We start from the raw sequence: 16449 nt of genomic DNA on the forward strand, positions 1-16449 counted from the left end.
TTTAAACTTGCCTGATGGTGCCCCATTGACAGCTTAAGTAAACTGAGACGGGTTCGGTTTACATGTTACTACCTAGTTTACACATATTTTTACAATACACGACATTTGCCATCAAGACCCGTGCGTGGTTCCTTAGTGTGCAGTGCTGAGTTTGGCGCGTTCTGTAAGGCTGTATTTTGTTATAAATAATGCAGTCACCTGCAAGGAGCTTTACACGGCTGTCAGTGCTCATCGTGATGTTATATACAAAATGCATGTGTTATATACAAATGCATGTGTCCTCAGGGAACACCGAACATTGAACAAATACCATGACTATTCTTTGCTGTGGTAAAAAGTGCGTGGCGCGTATCGCGTTCTTTATGCGTGGTAGTGTTACGCATCACTAACAAAACCTGACATCCATGATTTACATAAAGTGGCAGTAGGAAAATATTAGTGATAGACAACGAAACGAGGGACGCCATAACGAAAACAATGTTCTGGCTTCCGCAACTTTGCTCTCTTAGGGCCTACTTGATGAACTCGGTCACTCTGACTCACGCTTCGGTCTGATTGTGAGCTAGTCAATTCAGCTGTGGGCTTGCCGACCAATTAAAAAAACACATCATATCACTCAGTCATGCTATATGAAAAGTAGAGTTAGGAGCATAAATAATTGTACTCATACAGCAGTGAGTAGTGAAACAAGTTTTTTGTTGTTGTAGTGAGCTGACTAATAAACCATCAACACAATCTTTCCGTAGAACTACAGGAAAAAAACAGAAAGCACAATGTAACGTGATCTTTGTTATTCAAGTTGCCATTATTTTCTGTTTCTTCGATAAGTTTTTTTTTTAGTGTGCGATTGAGCACACATCTAAATAAAGCGAAAAAGAAAATACTGTCGCGATGTCAGAATCTCATCGGCCAAAATCACTGATCAAAAAAAGCAAACAACCAGGACAACGTCCTTCGAACGTTGAACCAGGATGGTATTTTTAATATCACGTGTTAGTGACTTCCTCTTCCTAACTATATCGGTGAAATGCCAATATCGTCTTACTGCCATTGTCCTTACTGCACTAAAGACATCACACTATTGAGCATGGCCACTAGAGCGTACTTCTAAAGGCGATTATATACTTAAACAAAATAGATAACTTGTTATAATAACTGAATGTAACACTCAAAGAATATTGAACTAAATCTGAATTGAGTCTGTACAGCATATTCTAATAAAAAATAGACGCATATATTTTTAAATGTTCTGAATATTGAGTGGCCATATTCATAGGCTCCGCTAAGAATTGTCACACGCACAGCTTGACTGACGGCGTGCTGGGTAGCTCACTCATTGAGCGAGAATGTGTAGTGGAGGACTCTGGAATATTATAATCACCTGGCTTACTTAATGTATTGTCAGTGGTCGTTAAAGAGTGTTAGTGGGGACGCGCATAGGACGCGGAATATTGTGCTCAGCAGCCATTGTCTCTGAGTCGCACGGATGGTTTAGTTTATCTCACATAGCGGAGCTTAGTCTTTAGATCCCCAAACAGACTGGGTGACCGGATGCCATTAATCACGTGTTGTATCTTTCCTTCGCTTGTATTTTCCAATGTGTTATGCTTGTACTCTAAGCGACCTTTCAAAGACAATCCATCCAAAGCCGTTGTTTTCAACTGCTTCAAGTTGGCTTTCCTTCTCAAAGATTGCTACGATGCATGCTTGGATGATTCATGAAGTGATAAGTGCAGGATATGAAATGATTCGTGACATCCTACGTACAGCGCAAGCAATATTAGCACTAACAAGGACGCACTGAGTGCATCGCTGTTTGCGTGTGCCAATCTCTATTTGGTGGTGGGGTTCTGCCCCGCCTCTCTTTCCTACACCCAACCCATCTTTCCGCCCCATAATAGGCCACAGAGCCATCGACTTTTAAATAAAATTCATTCATTCGTATGGGCCTTCTGCGTGTGTTTGCTGCACGAGAGAAATGCGAAAGCGTATTGTACGAGAATGCAAATGTACGTTGTCATGCAACTTCTCATGTGCAAGGGAGCCTCTTAACAGCCTATTTCTGGCAAATATCATAAAATGCACTACAAAAGAAAAGGACAGAATATATAGCCAGAGAACTTCAACCCAGAATAATTAATGAGGCAACTTGGTTAATAGTCTAATACACTTGGTGACTGCTGGCGCAAGAAGGAAACGAGATTGCACTTGTCGTCGGTCGCAATGTTTCATGTGTACTTTCAACGCTCATAGAAAGGTATTGCATCGAAAGGAGTGCGATAAACCATCTTTGAACTTTGGGATACGTATGTTCGGGGAAAATCAATGGTCAATTTTCACAAGACTTTATATTGCGTCTGTGCATGACCTCAGTTCAGGTATGTTTGGAAATGCGGCTTTATAAGGCAGCTTGTTCATATTAACAAGGCATGAAGGTTCAATTAGCTTTCTTTGTGTGATTTCTGATGAACGGAGCCTGGCTGATGGAGCACCATCTTGTTATTATTACGTTTTAAGCATGAAATGGTTTTAGCTCCCGTTGTCGGCGACATTCAAGTGACCTCCAGCCAAGAGCCAGAGCCGTTATTCGGGCACTCAAAAAGTAAACGTGCCGGCAAGTTGCGAAAACAAAACGAGACCATCCGGGTCACCAATCAAAACTTATGAAAATGCCGTCTCTGGCCCCCAACCCTTTGTACAAGGCCGCATTACATACGCTAGTTACTCTCCAAACAAGTTGCAAAAAAATATTGCTTCCGAGTTCTTCCTAATGTTTCTTCACAACAACACTCAAGCTGTAACTTCTAGTATGCTAAAGTTTTATTTGTCATTTCGAATAGTTCAAAAGGCAGATACAGGTGACCTAAGGTCACAAATTTGCAGCCGACCACTTCGATGCGACAAGAAAAAGTGGCCACAGACGCTGAGCGCATTGGACAGTTGAAAGAAGAAACACGGTTGAAGGCGGCGGCACCATAGGCAGCAAAACACGCTGTATGGTAGCCATTTCATGCTTACATCTACTACGGTAGAGCCAGCAATTGTTTTTCTTTTTATCGTTGTTTCTTATGCGTATAGCGCTGTAACCTCCGGTACACTGCAAAGAAAGTACATTGCGCCCTTGGAAGGTATTTTGTAGCGAGAGCTACATTGGCCGCATTCTCACCGTTTCGCTGTGGTCGGTGGCCGCACCGCGAGCTGAGCGTTTGCCTAGCAACCGCCTCAGCTGGTAGCGCCGCTCGCCGCGCCATTTGGCATGACATCAGAGGAGGAGCCGGTGAAACCACGAGCGGAGCCGTTGCCTAGCAACCGCCGGCGTTACATCGCCGGAGGAGCCGCCTTTGCATCGTATATATAGAAGGGGCGGCTCGATGGGATTCGTAGGCAGATATGAAAAGTGAGTCGGAGAGACTGAAAGAAGCCAGGCTTCGTCGTCGGAACGAATCCAAGAGGAGGCAGCGAACCATGGAGACTGAGGAAGAACGAGCCGCACGTCTCGAGAAGCGTCGTAAGTACGAAGCGGCCAGGCGAGTGCATTCAAATGAGAATGGTTCATCGTCTAGTTCGGCCTCTCGTGCCAGGGCCGCTGATCGACGGAATGAAACACAAAGCTAAACAATAACATTAACCGTACCTCTCGCTACGCGCACCTAGGCATAACTGAGTTAAGCCACAGCCAATTTTTTCGCTAGGCCTTTTTCAAGAGAGAGCTGGAAGTTATGGCAAAGCTATACGCTGTAATTTCAAGGCACGTATTTTTCTTTCCGCTCTACCCCTACGGGATACACAATGGCAGGCAGTGATGTATGGTTTTTTGTACCCAGGAAGAACAAGAGAGAAAAACGCATTGTGAAACTATGTCGATATTCAAATGCCACTCGCAGTGACGCATGCAAAGCGAGTAAAAAAGAAAATAGAATAGCATTGCAATAGATTCCTTGAATAACCCTTGCACACATTTCTAAAGCAAGGGTGCACGAAGAACCACTTCGAATCGTAGGCGTGCAGAGAAAAGCTATTTTTTCCACATCGGCCACTCTCATACAGGTATTTACACGCCAGGCATTCCCTCAGACTCGTTCGTTATCTTTGAAGTGCGAGCAAAACTTTGGTAGTCGCTCGTTTCCCTGATGGCAGAGCAGAGTATCGATGCACTCCAGCTTTGCACCGATTGTTGCACGGTAGACCAGGCCTATGGCAATTCTCATTTTTTTTCATAGATTATGCCGCGTTGCCGCTCTGAGTTTCCGGCACATAGCTGTTACACTGTTGAAACGTACAATTGCAGCAAGAGTGTTGAGGCTGAAGCCTCCAGCTAAACATTTTACATGGCGCTGCCAGGTGAATGAATGCCGGCTAGGTAGTGTTATATGGGGTAAGCCTAAAGCAAATTAACACTTTGCTCCGCATTCTCTGGGATAATTGCATCCATTAGGGTTCTTCAGCATTCGTTGCTGGAGGACATCCGTAGGTGGCGGCTGCATAATTTGTTTTATAATCGAATAATGATTTCATCGTGTTCTTGCGTATTGAGGGCTGCTGAATTGTGCGATATGATGCCTGTTACTCCTTACATAGGTGTTGTTCAAAATACTATTTTATTGCGCTTATTGTTCCTAGAGCACCCAGGGGCCAATACATGCGTATATGCTACAAGCGTTTGAGAAACAAAGCAAGTATATATGGTTAGAGGATAAGGCAGGGGATATACGTTTATGTGATAAATTCATTGTAACGCACCTGATTCATACTCTCGCAGTGCACGAAAGTCTCGAGCAGTCTGGCCCACTGGTATGGTAAATTGTGTCCAGAAAGAAAGGGCATCAGAAAGCCATATGGCACATTCTTTTCTTTATTTACAATATTGTTAGCATTTGCAGGCTGTTACAGTGTGGGTTAGCAACATAAAGCAATACAAACAGCACTTTCAATATTTTAAATGTGCCCACAGAATTTCAGTTGACAAACACGCGCAGATCAAGAGTGTTCCAGTCAACTATAGCCTGCGGCAAAAAAATACCTATTTAAAACATCAACTCAAGGTGCATAAGGCAAATCAGCATTCACATGGTTGGTTCTTCCTGAAGCATGACCAGGGGGTTGCAAATACCATCCGGGATCGAAGTTAAGTTTTCCGTTGTAAAGCAAATAAGAAAACTTCAAGCACGCTATCTTTCTTGTGGCGTCTAATGACTGAAGACCAACCCTTTGAATGAAGGTCATTAACGATCGCTTCCTGTCGTAACAAGAAACAATTAATATGAAAGCCAATTTGTGAATCCGTTCAAGTATTTTAGTGTGTTTTTGGTTGTGGGGGTCGCAATTTGGTAGTTCTTTGTAGCGCTGACACGCGTAGAAAATACGAGCTACAAGTGCCGATTAGCTCGACAACAAATCTGTATAGGATATTTCTACAGCTGTTTTCGTAAGGCGGCTGAAGCTTGCGGCGTATTAAGTAGATCTGGCACAAAATACAGGAATATGCGCTGGTTGTAGATGTAAGTCCTCTATATAGCAAAAAGCTTCGAAAGGGTACTGGTAGAGCTAATGCATTGCACTGAATAAAGTAGAGCTAATGAACGGAGACTTGGGTGCATTTTGCCAGCGGCAAAACAGACTCCTAGGATTTCTGGAGGGTTTGAGAACTGTGTTATACAGCTTAGCTAATTTTGATGTATGAGACGCTCTAAATTACATGCATCTGCGAAGGTGTTTTTATGTATCAAGAGCTAGAAAACATTACGGTATATAAGAACATTCCAGTGTGGCACGCTAGCAAGTTGACCGTATTGCAAATTAGTGGAATGGTTAGAATATTTTCCACACAGATTACTGGAGAAACGACAGCACGTCTACGTATTCTTGTGTACCTTGGCCTCTAAGGTGTATATCACGCGGCTTTGGGCAATGCTCATAGATTTTTACTCTGATGAGTTTAGATGCAAGCAATATTACCCATTATTTATTCTTTCCTTGGCCTTGAGAAATGAGTCGTTTAAACACTAATATTTTAACGAGGGGAGAATGCAAAGCAATCAATTCGGAGCGAATGACTGTTTACTCACTGCGAATCAAACCGTGAACTTTTTCGTCCTTGCGCTCTAGCGCTAATAGAGCGTCTGAAATAGAGCGTCTGATTATCCCCCACCCATAATAATGACATCGCCTTGAAGCACCTGCACAAAAAAGAAACAAAAAACTGAGGAATTTATCCGGGCAAAAACAAAAAAAAAACACAAGAAAACGAAAGGAACAATGGGCCGGCGGGAAGGCTGGACACCACTAAGCTTGAGCACTGTAGTCAACACAAGTAATACGGTTTTATTCTGATAACGTGAACGACATCAAAGACAGGTGATCTACAGGAGCAGTCAGAGGTTTCTTTTTGGTCGACTTTGTAGTTCATCTCCTATAGGTGGTACAAAACACTGTGAAGTCTAAAATAACGCCGCAATAATCCTCGTCAACGAATAGGTGTGCCAACCCAAACAAGATGTCCGGGATTGTTAGTTACGACTCTGTCGCGAATGCTGTACTGGGTGACGTTGCTGAAGGGACAAACTATGGAACCGTGCAATCCGCCGTGCCTCTTCGTAAAGGCGAAGGCATCACGAGGAAAGATGTTACTTACGTTGACGGGAAGTTTGGTGGTGCATCGACCAATGGGTGACACAAGGTGACCACAAGCCATTCTCCTCTGCGGCTATCCCATGTTGTCAGCAGCTTGAGTTGCTGCATGTCAGTCGAGGAGCCCATGGCCGATTAATCAGCTCCAGTGTCGACAAGTGCAGCGACAGGGTTATGATTCAACGGAAACGGTGATAGTACTGGAAGTTTTGTTGGTGGTAGCGTTAAAAGTCTTCAACGGCCATTCATTGGGGGGCGGCGTCCGAGGAGGATATTAGCTGGTTCAATGCTTGACAGTGACCTTAACGCCTGAGGTAGCCATTCTCAGCTTCACCTGCGCGGGCTTGAGGACGCAGGCTTACGAGGTGAGGATGACTGCGACTAACGTATACCTGGGGCAGGGATAAGATAATTATTTGCTAGGTACTCCTCGATATCTCGTAGGTGCTTACGAGATCGTGGGCCAGGGTGGAACTATCGAAGGCAAATCCTTCGTAGGAACAGTCGTAGTGGAGGTGCCCAGCTCGGTGTCTAGCACACAGTGTGTGTCTAGCACACAGTGTGTGTCTAGCACACAGTGGTAGCACAGGGGACAAGTGCTAGACTGCGGACTTCCCCGTGCACTATGAATTTATGCTTGCAGAATCGCTCGCTCTATTGGACTCAAGAAATTCGCAGGGCATTCTGCAGCTGGGGATGAGAAACTGCGCTCAACAGTGCAGTGACCCGCAGGGCTTCTCGAGCAACCAAGGTTCAGCTCGCGCTGGTTTCATGTGTCAATCAGCTGCCGAGTTCTCTCCCCAATGAAGACTATTATGGCCATCACAGTCGGTAGTCCCGCTGCCTGACAGGTTTGATTTGCGTCCAAACAACCTGGCGTATAAGTTCGGGAAGAAGCTCCCTGCGAATTTCTGGTACATGTGAGAATGCAGTGCCCATGATGGTCTGGCGTTCATACTGTGACAGCAACTGCTGAAACATGGACTAAATAGTTGGCGCCCCAAGGACAAGCTCAGCCACTGCTAAAGGAGTGTTGCGCACGAAGACTTCAAAAAGTGGTTCCTTGACGACCCTCGCAACAATATACCCAAATTATTTTCATCTTGCATGGCTGGGTCAGACCATCGGAACATTGAGACATCGCTTCCACAAATATGGTGTCACTCCCATTCAGCCTTTGCTTTCTCGAAGAGGCGGTCTGTAGTGCTCATTATTTCCTTGCGGTAGTGCTGTAGGTGTCACGAAGCTCACCGTGAACCTCTTGCCATCTCGTCAACGACGCTTAATGGCTCTCGTACCTCACTTGTACCGAGTCTTGGAGGGAGAAATAAACGCTCTTGAGCTTACGATGTTCAACCCCCGTCGTTAAATGGGGGACACGATCTAAATGATCTAACCATGCTCCCACATCCGTAAAGCATAGCCTTGCAATGGGTTAGGCATGCTAGTCGTGTTGACAATCCAGAGCACTGAAGAAATCGACTTGTCGTTGTTGTTGGCATGTCCCTCAAGGCGCTTCAGTGAACCGTATTGTGGTGGAAGGCCGTGGAAGCGGTGGCCTTATTGATAAATATCTGCCAATCCAGAAATACTGGCGTTGGCAGCTTATGTATCAGGTTCAGCACTCACAGGCCGTTGGTTGCCCCAACAAGTCCACCAGTTCTTTGCTAGAAGAAACAGCGAAGCAGTCAGGTCGGAGCAAACGGCCGTTTACGTTCGGTGACACCAACCACAAACTTATTCGTCGTCCTCCTGTACGGTGCTATAGCGTGGCAATATTCACCATTCTTGAATCCGTTTCTCATTGTTAGGTAGGCTACATTATAGAACATGGCGGATGCTAATTATGTTTGTCAGAAAAGAACTAATGACTCTTTATCTTATCAAAGCTTTTCCCCTCGGCTATTTACGCACAGGTTCCGCAGTTTCTGGAGGACGCAAGAACAAGCACAGAACGCTTCATCCAGTATGCTCTTCAGCACATTGTTCGCACGAAGTTTGGATCGTAGCCATATCTTCATAATGTTTGCCGTCAGGAGCAATCATACACAAAGTGACAAAAAAGAACTGTCACACCGGCAGGTTGAGTGAATATTGAAGACGTGGTAGCGCAGGCAGATAGATAGTCATGTACCGGTACAGTAGTATGGGGTCTCGCGTTGCCATGCAAGAATCACTACTGTCCTGAAAGCAAGTCAGGATGGTGCTCCAAATCGCTTGACGCGAACGTTTTAGCCCATCAGTGCAGAAGTTTCGGTGAGTTCGGAATGCTCCAGGCAGATACTCATGGTTCAGGAAGCCTCTATAGCATCAACGAGTGCGATAAACCTTGTGGTTGTTTTTCGTGGTTCTCACTGCAGTTTTTAAATGAAGGTAGAAACAAAAAACACAAAATTTACTTGATTGGATCTGTATTCCTGAAGCAATGAACCACATTCCAACTAAATTTGACAACACGCCATTGAGTGGGATGCTAAACGCAGCTGTGCAGCCTAGCGAGTACAGAGGGAAACCATTCGAACGCTGTGTCTACAATGAGGGTATTTAAATACACTAAGTATTCACGCCCATTTTTTTGTCGCTTTCAATGGCACAATAATCTAACAGAAATTAGTCCACAATCATTTATGATAACGTGTGAAGTATTGCCAGTTTTTGATGCACCGCTATACCTTGAAGTTCTACGTAATTATTTGCCTAATTGACCTCAATACGCTTATTAATGAAACTGTCTGGCTTACTCAAGATCTATATGGCACCAGAACAATGATAGATAACGCAGTAGAAGTATTGTGATCTTGCATTGTTTTTCGCTAGGCAAGCAAATGGAAGTGCGGACGTCTTTTTGCAATGAGCCAATATAAAAATCATCCTAAAACGCACAGTGAATCAAATGTGTAACCTTGTTCTCTCAAAAGATCCCCATAAACAATTGACACCGCAACACCTAACCGCAATATTTATCGCTGGAGCTCAAACTTCCTGTCGAAACAATCACCAGCCCTTCCCCTGTCGAGAAGAGTGGGGTAAGCGAAGCTTGTCGTGTGTGTATCTGACCTTCCTGGTGATTTTCTTTCTTTCTTTCTCTCTCTCACATTCTTTCTTTCTCTCTCTCTCTTGTTCTGTCTCTTTCATTCTCTCTCCCTCTCTTTCTCCCTCTCTGTTTCTTTCTCTTTTTCTATTTCTTTCTCTCCTGCTTTCTATCTATCTCTATTTCTCTCTTTCTTCTTGTCCCTGGTAAGTGCCATTGAGCTTGGGCCCTTTCTGCACGACCACCAGGATCGGCCCACTTTTCAGCGTGACACCACCACCACCGCCGACACTTGCGAGCCTAGAAAGCTTCGCTTAACAATCGCGTTACGTGCTGAAGCCATCTATATAAAAGAATCGTCCTCCATTCCACCCCGTAAAAGTGGATCTAAAGCGAAGCTGTTGCCTACTTAAAACAACACCACCCCAACTGACGCTAAACGACGTTAGACAATCACAACCACATCAAGCGACGTTATACAAGTACAAACTGCTGATGTGTGGTTTTTATTTGGACAGTGTTTGCCATAATCTCGATTACGGTCGCAGTAAATGCTGTGCGACAGATGCAGCAGCCAGAGCACCAGCGCATCAAGCACAGATACATTGTGTACGTGTTACATGTGTACATGATACGTGTACGTCACGCGTGCACGCACGCGTGTAGAAGTGCAGCATACATTCTCATTATTCTAGGCCCTCCACCAAGCGCAAGTGCCTTATTGAAATAATTGAATTTTTCAAATAAATTGATTCAGAAAATTTGTAAAGTGCGATTTACACACAAGCTACAAGCTAAAGTCATGATAGCTTTGGATTGCAATTATAATATCGGAGAAAACATAATTCAGTTGAGCGGAAACTCAAAGACTAAAGCCCTTTTCCAGCTGTCGTTCGAAGTCTGGCTGAGTGGCCGCGGCCGCTCGGTGGTGGTACTGTTGTTGGGTGACCGTTTGCCAGAATGTCGATTACAGTCGCACCACACGCTGTGCGAAAGATGCAGCGGGCAGAGCGCCCACGCATCAAGAACAGGTACATCTTGAGCAGCATGTACTCGTTTTGTGCTATATCAGTGCATAGAGATTCCAGTAGCTCAGAATAAACCTTTATAGATAGCATTTCTAGATATTATGGGAGCCTACGACAACCTAGACGGGGAATTGCTATGGGATATTCTCAAGCACTAAGGCATAGATGGCGATTTTTTGGGAGCAGCTGAGGGAGATGTATAGAGACAACTGATTAAGAGTTGTTTGGGAAGGCTAGAAATGTAATTAAGAGGTGGAAATTCACCAAGTAATAAAGCAAGGATGTCCTCTGTCTCCATTGTTGTTCACGCTTTAGGTTAAGGGCATTGAAAGACGATTGGAAAACGGTCAATTAGGGTTTGATCTATCATACATGCGTAATGAACAAATGGTGCAACAGAAGGTCCCCAGTCTCATGTATGTGGTCAATGCAAGAGGTTTACAGGCGCTTGCGAATATGTGTGCGAAAGCAGCCACAAATCTAGGCCTTAGGTTGAGCATAGAGAAATCATAAATTAGGATCTTTAATGAATAAACGATTAATTAGGTGGTGTCAATTCCACAACAAGTCATACCCATAGTCAAGCAATATACGTAAATTCCTCGGCGTATACACAAATGAAGGAAAGATTTACTAAAACACCCACCAAGAAATTCTGAAAATAAAGGGGAAGTGGAATGCAGCAATTGTGAAACGTAGAACACTTTGGGGCCAGAATAAGTATGGGATGGTGCGTGGAATACGGAAAGCAGTAATTGTGCCAGCGCTAACGTTCGCAAATGCCACTCCGTACTTAAAATCGGATATCTTGTCGGGGCTGAAAGTTAACCCGAGATAAGTACAGCTGGTTGACTTTGGGAGCCACACAGTAAAACCACAAATGAGGCAGTGCATGGTGACATGGCTTGGGCCTCGTTTGAAGACAGAGAAGCGCAGAGCAAAGTTGGTTTTGAAGACTGGGCAGCATGGATGAAAATAATTGTGCGGCTAAAGCGCACAAGTGTCTGTACCTGAAAAGCGTGGACACAGAATGGAGGAAGGGGTCAAGAAAGCTGGCAATGAAGTACAGGGTAATTGAAAGCATAAATAGACAACCAGGAGTTATCACAAAGAAAGTGAGAGAAACAGAGAGTCAATTGGATGGAATGAATGGAAACAAAAAAGACCATGGAGATTTACAAGAATGAGAAGAAAGAAATTATAAGAGAAAATCTGTACGATAATACGAAAGCCTTGCTCATTGAGGCTCGAGCCAGTTGCCTAAAGGCAAATACCTACCGGAGAAAATATACGCAACTAGATGAGGCATGTGTATGCTGTAGCAAAAATCCGGAGACAACTGCGAAGGGATCCACTCAGTGAGACCACTAGGTAGCATACAACGTCCAGAAGCACCTGGATTTAAAATGGACGGAGGCATCAACCGGTCAGCAGTCGACATAAGAAAGAGACATTTAGAATATTGGTGCACTTTAGAGTTTAGAGCATGGATCAGATTAATAAGACCGGATCTTTAATGGCATAGGTAGCGGTACAAGGTAGGTAGATAAGTTTTGAGGAATAGAAAAGAGACTAAAGAGATGTATACAAACATGCTAGAATAAAAAGCATGTATGGCATACCCGAGTAACTCAAGCAGCCGAGGTGACCATTTGTCACCGCCCTGTTTCAAAGGGGATGACAATAAATTATTGTCATCATCATGCGCAGCAGCACGAGCTGACGAAAAATTCCCACCAACTAGAGGATATAACAACTTCACTGTAAAATAACTATTCTTCTTCTAAAGTGCAAACAATGAGTTCCTTTTGCCAGATACTGATACAATCGTAGAGGCTCATGAAAATCGGAAGAGAAATAGAGAAGTGAAACCTTTTTGTTTGTTTGCGTTGTCGACATATACGTTCTTGCAGGTATACGGACGGGCATTTGGACTAGTGTGACTGGACGCAATGAAGAACTACATATGGAGCAGTGTCATCATTTGGGCCGTACTGGCGCTCCTTCTGCCCACATTAGAAAAGCGAGATTCCTTTTCTGCCATCGCTCTCGTTTATATGGGGCCAAGTGCGGGATATGGCCACAAACCTGGTGCTGGAAGTCATGGTAAAGGATCGCCAAATCATAATACCTCACCAAAACATGGAGGAGTACCAAGCCACAAAACTGGTTCGTAAATATATATCTGCTCAATTCTAACCCTAATTCAAGCTACAGTTTTATGGCATCGCGCTCAAGCCTCCGTACATATTTGTAAAAGTAGTTACATCTGCGTCCGCTAGCAAAGCAGGACGCAGATGAATTCTCAGAAAGTAAGATTCATCAGAAAGTTGTCAAGTTTCTAGAAGCGCATGGCTTGCTGCATAGTGTGAGGGCACGGTAATCATTTGTATGCATGGTATAACTAGCGCAAGTAACACGTAGAATACCGGTTTTCTTTCTTGCCCATAAATATTCTTTTGTCATTAGATTTTCAGCTAGACAGCTATACAATTTCTCAACTGAGGAGTACACGTTATATACTAGCTGTACCTATAGCAGCATTTTTTTTTCGCTTGATACTCTATTTTCAGATCGTTTTCCTGGGTTCATTAGTGTTTTTCTCCTGCACACATAGACCATGCATTATGTTTTAAAGGTGGCGAGAGTGACCTTTTTGAATAATTATATGTTAATAGCTTTGGTTCTTTCTTTTCTTGATTTTGCCTGATTAAATAAGGGAGGTAGGGGCCATAATATGACAACGTAATTAAATAAATGGCAGTTTCGCAAGCACGCCTTAGCACTCAAGGCAATACCAAAGCTTAGCATAATGACTCCGCTCTTTGGACAGTATTCTATCAGCATGCGGGACTTAACGTAGGCGAAACGCGGTACCTCAGGCAACTGCTACTGCGGAACACAACTATTGCAATATGAAACATGTCCTATGAACAGAAATATATGCAGCGCATGCATTGTCGAAACCCTAAGAGCACGACGGCAACAATTAAGGCGACTTCAGAAACACACCTCGAGTGCCAGTTGAGCTGGGGCAGCGCTCACAATAAAAAAAAATATGCAGATCAAGCGTTCATGTTGGAACATGTGTGAAGCAAAGCTTTCCACAAGGTATTTATTGGCCACAAAGTTTCAAGAAAAAAAATTTTTGAGGTTGATACCGATATGCCCCACGTCAAACGTCGCGTCAACCACGGTAACGTCTTCACCAAAGCGGTACTCTCTAAAAATACATATCACTCGGAAGTAAAACGGAAGTGATATACGTTAGCACAATGTTCAATTTACCCTAAACTTAATGTTTGTGCTCTATTTCTTGCTACGTACCACTGCACAGAAATGGCAAAAATAGGTCGCGTATACAAATGTGGACGCCTTGTCGGAAGGGGCTACGCTGAGCTCGCGCAGGCCACACCGACCGCTGCCATGCTGGTAGCATGTTTACGGTAATCCCGCGGCCAGCTGTCCCGGTTTTTGGTTTTGCAAACTTGGGACAGCTTCAGATTGTTTTGGGGTTCCAGCCCACGAGACTTCCTATCAGGACTGCATGGAACAAGCTGGCTGCCAGAACTGCGAAAATCGAAGAGGCTCAGTGATGACGGCATGACAACGAAAGAAGTTTCACAATAGAATGAAGCCGATCCAATGACGACGACCGCATGACGAAGCGGCGCGTTTGGGTGAAGCTCACCTCCACGCTTACGTGCTTGCCCCGCCACCTCGGGCAGCCGTGTCTGCGCTTAGTTTGGTGCTCGTTGGTACTATGCACGATACCGGCTACTCGTTCAATAAAGAAGGTAGCTAACAGCCCCCCCCCCCCCCACACACACACACACACACCTCGGAAAGTGGAGGAAAGCGCCAAAATAAGCTTCGGTATAAGCATTAATTTGAACGGAAGCGCTGAACTTATCAGGCGGGTTCAGAGGTCTCTCTAAAGCACATAGACCTCCTAATGAAATAGTGCAATATATTCAACGACTTCTTTGTTTTATTTGACCTTCTTTATTTAGCGAAACAGTACGCGCTACTGGGGCTCATTCTTGGTCAAACCTCCCACATGGGTAGGCGCCGCTCTGAAGCAAGAGGTACAGAATTCTTAACAGAAGCCGGATATGTGCCATAGTTCACTTGAATACACCTGTCTTCGGTATTCTTCACTCAACAATCATAATCCATGGACTTCATCCACCTGACGTCACTGCGTAGACTTCTCACACTGTGCATCCAAGTGAATTTGCGGTCCCATTGAGGCGTGCGTAGCTTGTGAACAGTGAAGTCTGTGAACCTAAAAACTGCACGATATCAAACTTGTGACGTCTGTGTGGGATTAAAATAAGCATTGCTTCAAGATAAGGTCTGCATAGGACAGTAATGAATACAATTGACCGCGTTGTCTACATGTATGGCATTTATTTCTGCATTTCAGTTGAGCTTCGCTTCACATATGTAACATAGTCCGACATATGCGTTACATCTGCACACTTCTTTTACTCATTTGGTAGCACACCGAGAACTTCCATATAAAATGGTGCCGAATTTATTAAATGCATTTATTTGTTCACAGACTAGGCCATATTTCCTATGGATATTTAAGAACGCTCTGTAATGAAAAAATTATCTCGAGTGGAACATACCATAAACTTCGTGTCTTCTTTTCTTTTTTTGTTTTATTGTTAATTGTTTCAAAATTATTTGATACAAATGTAACTACTCTTTTTACAGAAAAATACGGAAATAATGGCAGCAAGGTCGGAGGAAACAAACTGTTGAGCAGGATGAAAAGAAGTGCTCCGTCGATTTCCAGGGCCCTGGCTGTGCTTGTGTAAACACAAAAAATAAATTAAAATTACGAACCATTTAAGTAAACAGTTTATGTTCTCTGTCAATTCTTTCTGATATATATTCCCAATATAGCAGCTTAACGTTGCCCTCGCCAAAGACGTTGCTTCGCAAGCGCCATTGCCACTGCGGGGACATTGCCGAAAACGCTTAAGTAAGTGAACTTGACTGCAATGTTTCGCAGTATTTCAACATAAGTGTGTTCACACACACACGCACACGCACACGCACACAGGCACCTATTATTTTGTTTACTCTGTTACTTATTTAACTATACTTATTTTTCAGACAAAGTAAATTTATTTATTGAGTTATTTTTTATTTATACCCCACAATTGTCCCAAAAGGACACTGCATGACAAGTGGGTATGTAAACGACTAAAAGAACAATGACGACGTTACAACATTGAATTAAAGCACGAGATGGCAGCACTAACACGTGCAGTATCGTTAATGAGTGCGAATCGATAATGTCCAGAAATTGGCAGCATGCTTCATCTACTCGGACTACTCACGATACTGTAGCGCAACTAGACTTGTAAAAAGAGCAAATCTTCAACCACAAGGAAACCGCAGAATAATTTCTAAACGTAAATTTATATAAGTTCTCTTCCATGGGCATTAAAATATTCCTTGTTCCCCTTTGCCCCTCCCCCGGTACAGGGTAGCCAACCGGAGATAACCTCTGGTTAACCTCCCTGTCTTTCCTTTACCTTTTTCTCTCTCTCTTGTTCCCGCTACCTACAAGACTCTTTTAAGCACTCGATCAGAACTAACCACTGTAAAACCATCCGTCAACCATTCAGTAAAGTAAATATACCTCCCATAAATATTTGTTACTCCCACAGGCCATATATTGTATTGGCAATGTAGTGAATTGCACGACACTTAACTCATTCCTGAAAAACATATTGACAATAG

The 16449-nt window shown here is 43.8% G+C and overlaps 1 long non-coding RNA gene across 1 annotated transcript; it reads left to right on the forward strand.

Moving 5' to 3' along the window:
- Nucleotides 1–3950: 3950 nt before the first annotated feature.
- On the forward strand, nt 3951–15550 carry LOC119435449 (uncharacterized). Its single transcript, XR_007464697.1, has 3 exons — nt 3951–4047; nt 12600–12855; nt 15412–15550. It is a non-coding gene; the product is annotated as an uncharacterized LOC119435449 (long non-coding RNA).
- Nucleotides 15551–16449: the final 899 nt, after the last annotated feature.

Source organism: Dermacentor silvarum, unplaced genomic scaffold (genome assembly GCF_013339745.2).
Source record: "Dermacentor silvarum isolate Dsil-2018 unplaced genomic scaffold, BIME_Dsil_1.4 Seq713, whole genome shotgun sequence".
Taxonomy (NCBI): domain Eukaryota; kingdom Metazoa; phylum Arthropoda; class Arachnida; order Ixodida; family Ixodidae; genus Dermacentor; species Dermacentor silvarum.